Raw genomic sequence first — 8,038 nt, 5'->3', positions numbered from 1 at the left:
GGCTCATAGTCTCCCCATTTTACAGATGAGGTCACTGAGGCCCAGAGAAGTGAAGTGACTTCCTTAGGCCACACAGCAGACATGTGACAGAGCCGGGATTAGAACCTATGACTTTCTGACTGCCAGGCACATGCTTTATCCTCTATGCCATGCTGCTTCTCAATGTCTGTCTCCTCTAGATTGTAAACTTGTTGTGGGCAGAGACTGTGTCTACTATATTGTTATATTGTACTATCCCAGCGCTTAGTACAGAGCTTTGCACACAGTAAGTGCTCAGTAAATATGATTGATTAACTGACCATCTAATCCATGCTCTGCCATTTGTCTACTGAGTGACCTGGGGCAAGTCACTTCACTTCTCTGTGCCTTGGTTGCCTCATCTCTAAAATGGGAATTGACACTCTGAGCCCCAAGTGGGACAGGGACTGTGTCCAACTCGATTTGCTTGTGTCCACCTGGCACATAGGAAGCACTTAACAAATACCATTATTATTATTATTATTTTTATTGAGCTCTTGGTGCAGAGCACTGTACTAAGTGCTAGGAAGAATAAAACATAGAGTCGGAAGACATGTTCCTTGCCCACAACGAGTGTATAGTCTAGAGAGGGAGACAGACATTAATATTAAAAAAAATCATAATATATAGTTTCTAGATCTGTTTCTAAGCACTGTGGGGGTGAGGGTGGGGCTAATGCCAAATGTCCAGAGGTCACTGTATTAAATGCTTGGAAGATTAGATGAGTTCCCTGTCCCAAGGAGCTTACAGTCCAGAGGTTTTCAAGGTGGAGGACCAGTGTGGATACCATTGACTTTGGAGAATGATTGATTTTGTTTTGTTTTGTTATCTATCTCCCCTGTTTAGACTGTGAGCCCGTTGTTGGGCAGGGATTGTCACTATCTGTTGCCAGATTGTACATTCCAAGCACTTAGTACCGTGCTCTGCATATAGTAAGTGCTCAGTAAATATGATTGAATGAATGATTTCAGACTGGAAGGTGAGTTAGAGAATCGAGAGGTTTCCAAGTCACATTCTCAGTGACTTCTCAATTTCAGGGAAGCACCTGGCCTAGTGGAAAGAATACAGGTCTGGCAGTCAGAGGATCTGGGTTTTAATCCCACTTCAGTCACTTGTTTGCTGTGTGACCATGGTTGAGTCACTTCACTTCTCTGAGCCTCCATTTGCCCATCTGTAAAATGGTCATTCAGTACTTGTTCTCCCTGCTACTTACAATGTGAGCTCCATGTGGGACCTGATGATCTATAATTATTCCAACACATAGTACAGTTCTTGAAACATAAAACGCCCTTAACAAAAACTGCTATTATTTTAAGCCAGGAACCAGAATGCTATTATTAACCACAGCTCCCACAGCAATTTGCTGAACATTTCACACTGGAGAGTTTTCCACTCCCAAATGTATTAGAGGTAATCTGGGTTAGAGGAACAACGTGGCTTAGTGGAAGGACCCCGGGCTTGGGAGTCAGAGATTGCGTGTTCTGATCCCGACTCTGTCACATATCAATTGTGTGACTTTGGGCAAGTCACTTAACTTCTCTGTTCCTCTTACCTCATCTGTAAAATGGGAATTAAGACTGTGAGCCCCACGTGGGACAACCTGATTCCCCTGTATCTACCCCAGCGCTTAGAACAGTGCTTGGCACATAGTAAGCTCTTAACAAATACCATCATCATCAACAAGTGGCAGAGCCTGGGTTCTAATCCCTGTTCCGCCACTCGTCTGCTTTGTGACTTTGGACAAGTCACTTCACTGGGTCTCAGTTACCTCATCTGTAAAATGGAGAATAAGAGTATGTGCCCCATGTGGGAGAGGGGCTGTGTCCAACCTGATTAACTTTTATCTACCCCGGTGCTTAGAACAGTGCTTGGCATATAGTATGCTCTTAACAAGTAATAATAATAATAATGTTGGTATTTGTTAAGCGCTTACTATGTGCAGAGCACTAAGTGCTGGGGTAGATACAGGGTAATCAGGTTGCCCCACGTGGGGCTCACAGTCTTCATCCCCATTTTACAGATGAGGTAAATGAGGCACAGAGAAGTTAAGTGACTTGCCCACAGTCACACATCTGACAAGTGGCAGAGCAGGGATTCAAACCCAAGACCTCCGACTCCCAAGTCCGTGCTCTTTCCACTGAGCCACGCTGCTTCATTATTCTTAGGAACTGGAAGCCAGACTGGTAAACAGGCTGACTGTTTGAGACTGCTTCCAATAAATCACCATGTGTGAAGGGCATCCAGATGAGATTAGGCACATCAGGTGGATTATTTAATTGCAGAACTGAGAGATCAAGAGATTGAATGGAGGGAGTGTCAGTCAGTCAATTGCATTTATTGAGCACTTACCCCGTGCAGAGCACTGCACTGAGAGCTTGGGAGAGTACGTATAACAATAAACGGGCATATTCCTGCCCACAACACTCTCTTAACACTGATCCTATCCCACGTTCTTCCTGGAATGCCCTCCCTCCTCAAATCTGACAGACAGTGACTCTCCCCACCTTCAAAGCCTTACTGAAGGCACATCTCCTCCAAGAGGCCTTCCCAAACTAAGGCCCTCCTTTCCTCTTCTCCCATTCCCTTCTGTGTTGCCTTGACTTGCTCCCTTTGTTCTCCCCCCCGCCCCAACTTTAATTCAATTTAATTTATTTGTATTGATGTCTATCTTTCCCACTCTAAACTGTAGCTCACTGTGGGCAGGGAATGTGTCTATTGCTGTATGGTACTTTCCCAAGTGCTTAGTACAGTGCTTTGCACATAGTAAGCACTCAATAAATATGATTGAATGATTGAATAGAGTGGGAGACAGACATTACTATAAATACATTACAGATATGTACATTTAGTGCTGAGGGGCTATGAATAAAGGAAATAAAATCAGGGCGATGCAGGAAGTGGGAGAAGAGAAAAGGAGGACATAGGGAAGGCCTCTTGGAGGAGATGTGCCTTCAATATGGCTTTGACGTGAGGGAGAGTAATTGTTGGATATGAGGAGGGAGGGTATTCCAGGCCTGAGGAAGGATGTGGGCGAGAGATGGGTGGGGGATGGATTAGATAGGGAGTGTTTTGTCAGGGATAGAAAACCATCTAAAGATAAGGAGGCAGTAAAGGGATTGTTATAACTGCCTGGACATCACTTAGCTGAAGCCAATTAAGTTGACTCTAGGCCTCTCAGACCTTCTAAGGGAACAGCTGAAAACATCCAGCCACTCCTCCACGTTGCTTTCAATCTGCTCTGTCCTGAGGAAGAAGCATGTTTGCTTATGAGGTGGGCTAACTGTCAGCCTTTTTCTTCATCTCCAACTTTCAAATTAGTGAAACCCAAAAATGTAGTTTTATTTCTTCTTCTGTTTTACTTTTAATTCATGATTTCTCCCTTGAACAAAAGTCAGTCAATCAATTGTATTTATTGAGCATCTACTGTACGCAGAGCTCTGTACTAAGCTTTTGGGAGAGTACAATGTAATAATAGACACATTCCCTGCCCACACTGAGCTTACAGACTAGAGTCTCAGGTATGACTAGAGTCATAAAGTCTTAGGTAAATTAGGAAGGCCCTCCTAAAATTAGGAAGAAAACATTTTATCTGCTTCCCAAGAATTTTGTGAGACTGCTTAGGAAGGTTTATTAGAGTTTAGGCAAGGTGATTCAGTGGCTCCTGGAGGGGAAAGGGGCAATCAAAAGAAGTAGTGTCATCTAGTTGATAGAGTATGGGCTGAGGAGTCAGGAAGATAAGAGTTCTAATGTCTGCTTGGCCACTTGGCTGCTGGGTGACCTTAGGCAAGTCACTGAACTTCTCTACACCTCAGTTATCTCATCTGTAAAATGGGGATTAAGGCTGTGAGCCCCATGTGAGACAGGGATTGGGTCCAACCTGATTATCTTGGATCCACTCCAGTGCTTAGTACAGTGCCTTGAGTGCTTAACAGATGCCACTATTATTATTACTTTTATTCAAAAAATTGATCTGGGCAGCACAGTGAAGTGAGGAGCCTCCACACTTTCTCTTCGCCAGGCCACGGCGACAAGGCTGATACAGGATTCAAAGTGCGAGATGAAAAGCAGCGTGGCTCAGTGGAAAGAGTCCGGGCTTGGGAGTCAGAGGTCATGGGTTCGAATCCCCGCTCTGCCATTGTCGGCTGTGTGACTGTGGGTAAGTCACTTAACTTCTCTGTGCCTCAGTTCCCTCATCTGTAAAATGGGGATTAACTGGGAGCCTCACGTGGGACAAACTGATTACCCTGTATCTACCCCAGCGCTTAGAACAGTGCTCTGCAAATACCAACACTATTATGAAAAGTGCTTGAACAAGCGTGACTGTGGCTTGGATGGAAAAAAAAGATCAAATTCTGGAGAAGTCGTGGAGACAGAACTGATAAGATTTAGTGACTGAATATGTCAAGCATTAAATAAATTACAAATATGTACATAAATGCTAGGGGGCTGGGAGGGGGGATGAATGAAGGGAGCAAGTTAGGACAACGCAGAAGGAAGAAGGAGAGGAGGAAAGGAGGCCTTAGTTAGGGAAACCCTCTTGGAGGAAATGTGCCTTTAATAAGGCTTTGAAGGGAGAGAGAGGATTTGAGGAAGGAGGGAATTCTAGGCCAGAGGTAGGATGTAGGAGAGAGGTCAGTGGTGACATGGACAAGATTTAGAAGATTAGCATCGGAGGGCTGAAGTGTGTGGGTTGGGTTGTCGTAGGAGAGTAGCGAGGTGAAGTAGGAGACGGTAAGGTGATTGACTGCTTTAAAGCCAATGGTGAGGAGTTTTCGTTTGCAGAGGTGGATGGGCAACCACTGGAGTTTTTTGAGGCATGGAAAAAAAACCAAGTCCTGAATGTTTCTGTAGAAAATCGATGCAGGCAGCAGAGTGAAGTATGGACTGGAGTGGAGAGAGACAGGACACTGGGAAGCCAGGAAGGAGGCTGATACCGTAATCAAGGCTGAGTAGGTTAAGTGATTGGATTAATGTGAAAGCGGTTTGGATGGAGAGGAAAGGGTGGATTTTAGCGATGTTCTGAAGGTAGAATCTACAGGATTTAGTGAATGGATTGAATATGTGGGTTGAACGAGAGAGAGGAGTCAAGGATAACCCCAAGGTTAAGGGTTTGTGAAATAGGAAGGATGATGGTGCCGTCTACAGTGATGGGAAAGTCATGGGGAGAACAGGGTTTGATTGGGAAGATGCTGGTGGCTAGAAAGAGGTAAAAGCCTTGGGAGGATGGTAGCCCAATTGTTCCCTCCTACTTTTAAAATGCTTTCAATGATATTAGGTATTTTATGATTGGAGAGTACAAATTTCATTCCCTGAAGTGATGTTGTAGTTGTAGAGAAGCAGCGTGGCTCAGTGGAAAGAGCATGGGCTTTGGAGTCAGAGGTCATGAGTTCGAATCCCAGCTCTGCCACTTGTCAGCTGTGTGACTGTGGGCAAGTCACTTAACTTCTCTGGGCCTCAGTTACCCCATCTGTAAAATGGGGATTGAGACTGTGAGCCCCATGTGGGACAACCTGATTCCCCCGTGTCTCCCCCAGCGCTTAGAACAGTGCTCTGCACATAGTAAGTGCTTAACAAATACCAACATTATTATTATTATGTTGTATAGATGCAATTATCTTTAAGGATGAGTGCATAGACACTGGTAGAATCAAACTCTAAACAAGCCGTATTAATTGTCAATAAAAGTCAAATACGTGAACCTGTGGGGATGCTGATTGAACCAATAGAAAAATTTCCCTGCAGTGGAGGGCTTTGAGAGTATTGAAGGTGTGGTGGGTGGAGGAAGGGTGAGGAAGAGTATTAAAGTATAATTTCATTATGCTCTTCTTTGGTTTTCAAAAACTTGGAGGATTCTGCCTCTGCCGGTAAGTTAATTTACTGTCTGAGGATTGGAAAATTGGGTGAGGGGGATGGGGTTGAAGCAGAGAAAAACTTGGACCCCATATGAGCGAACTGTTACCCTTTGTGCCTCTTTCTGCCCTCTCCATCCTTGCCTCATAAAGTAAAGTGTCTGTAATTGTTTAGAAAACATTCCATTCATAGTTTCCACAGTTTTTGTTTAATCATTCTCTTCTTGTCCAATTCAAGTGGATTTCTATTTTGCAGTCCGCCTTAATAATTTGGAAAGCTGCCTTCCTTTTGATTAGGTTTCATATCTCTCTGAAGTGAGAATCAATTGATCATCAGTCTTTTATTGAGTTCCCACAATGTGCTGAGTACTGTCCTGGGCACTGAAAAAGATGGTTGCCGATCACAGGGGGCAGGGAATATGTCTATTTATTGTTATATTGTACTCTCCCAACCGCTTTGTACAGTGCTTTGCACATGGTAAATGCTCAATGAACAAAATTAAAAATTGTATCATCCCACTTAATCAGTAGGAATTAGAGTAGTCTACATTTATTATTTTGATCACCCACTCTGGTGCCTGAACTTGATTTCTATTTTAAACCAACTAGGACTTCTACAAATAGAGCCATTCCTATATTGTGATAAAATGGGGAAAATGAGACCCTAAGAATGTTTTCAATTTAATGGAAAAAGATGTCTTTGATAAACCTTTAATCATAAGTATTGAGAATATAGGGCAGAGAATGAGAAACAGCTATTCAGGAAGTTTTTGTGCATTGACTATTTGATCCGATTTTAAATGTTTAATCAGTTAAGGTGAAAATGACTCTGGAATCAGCTATTTTTCACACAGTACTCATTTGATCAGCTTTAGGTAATCTCCTAGCAAATATAAATTGAAAGCAATCCCTCTCATGTATACATCTCATGTAAGTAGTTAAAATGAGCGTGTAATGTTATGAAACTCAGTGACTGCTTTATCAACGGTCTTACGACTCAGTGGTATTTATTGAGCATTTACTGTGCTCAGAGCCCTGTACCGAACACTTGGGGAAGTCCAATCCAACATTCATTCATTCATTCGTATTTATTGAGCGCTTACTGTGTGAATTTGGGCAAATCACTTAACTTCTCTGTGCCTCAGTTCCCTCATCTGTAAAATGGGGATGAAGACTATGAGCCCCACCTGGGACAACTTGATCCCCTTGTATCCCCTCCAGGACTTAGAACAGTGCTTTGCACATAGTAAGCGCTTAACAAATGCCATTATTATTATTATTACTGTGTGCAGAGCACTGTACTAAGCGCTTGGAAAGCACAATTCGGCAACAAATAGAGACAATCTCTACCCAACAATGGGAACTGAGCTCAGGTAACATTTCCTATACATTTGGATAGTAGGAGTCTTGCAGACTGGGATCTTGACCAATCAGCATGGGACAGGTTAAAAAGCACATGGGTACTTGGTCCCCCATGAGGGCCAGACAGGTATAATAAAAATAATAATGTTGGAATTTGTTAAGCGCTTACTATATGCAGAGCACTGTTCTAAGCGCTGGGGTAGATACAGGGCAATCAGGTTGTCCCACGTGAGGCTCACAGTTAATCCCCATTTTACAGATGAAGTGACTTGCCCACAGTCACACAGCTGACAAGTGGCAGAGCCGGGAGTCGAACTCATGACCTCCGACTCCCAAGCCCAGGCTCTTTCGAATGAGCCACGTATGACTCTGGGGTGGGCAGAGAATTATGATTTTTGCTGCAGAAAGGACACTCTGGCTGCTGGCTGGCCCTCAGGGAATTTTCATAAATGGTACATTCTACCGCCCTTCTCAGGGTCGCACCTGGAGAGTTTCCAGTACTCTACCAGTCACGACCAAAGGAGGGAGAGTCAAGCAGAGACCTGTCCATTCCATTCCTAGATTGGCCAGTGGCTAGCGAGTGGAAGGCAATCTGCTACCAGTCAAAACTCACCTGTGCCAGGCAGCTGCGGCACAGGAGAGAGTCGAGGGTAGAGACTCGAGTTTACTGCGCAGGAGGCAGCGGTGAACCGCTTCCGTATTTTGACCAAGAAAACTCTCTGGATCCACTACTGGAACGATCGCAGATGGAGGTGGGGAGTTCTGGGAGAGATGTGTCCATGGTGTCGCTATGGGTCGGAGACGACTCG

The 8,038-nt window shown here is 44.1% G+C and overlaps 1 non-coding gene across 1 annotated transcript; it reads left to right on the top strand.

The window, feature by feature from the left end:
- The first annotated feature begins 7,694 nt into the window (after positions 1-7,694).
- On the top strand, positions 7,695-7,832 carry LOC114817481. Its single transcript, XR_003765342.1, has one exon. It is a non-coding gene; the product is annotated as a small nucleolar RNA SNORA7 (small nucleolar RNA).
- Positions 7,833-8,038: the final 206 nt, after the last annotated feature.

This window comes from Ornithorhynchus anatinus, chromosome 1 (assembly GCF_004115215.2).
Source record: "Ornithorhynchus anatinus isolate Pmale09 chromosome 1, mOrnAna1.pri.v4, whole genome shotgun sequence".
NCBI classification, from domain to species: Eukaryota; Metazoa; Chordata; class Mammalia; order Monotremata; family Ornithorhynchidae; genus Ornithorhynchus; species Ornithorhynchus anatinus.
The sequence above is the reverse complement of the archived record's forward strand: the minus strand, read 5'-3'. Positions and strand labels throughout refer to the sequence as shown.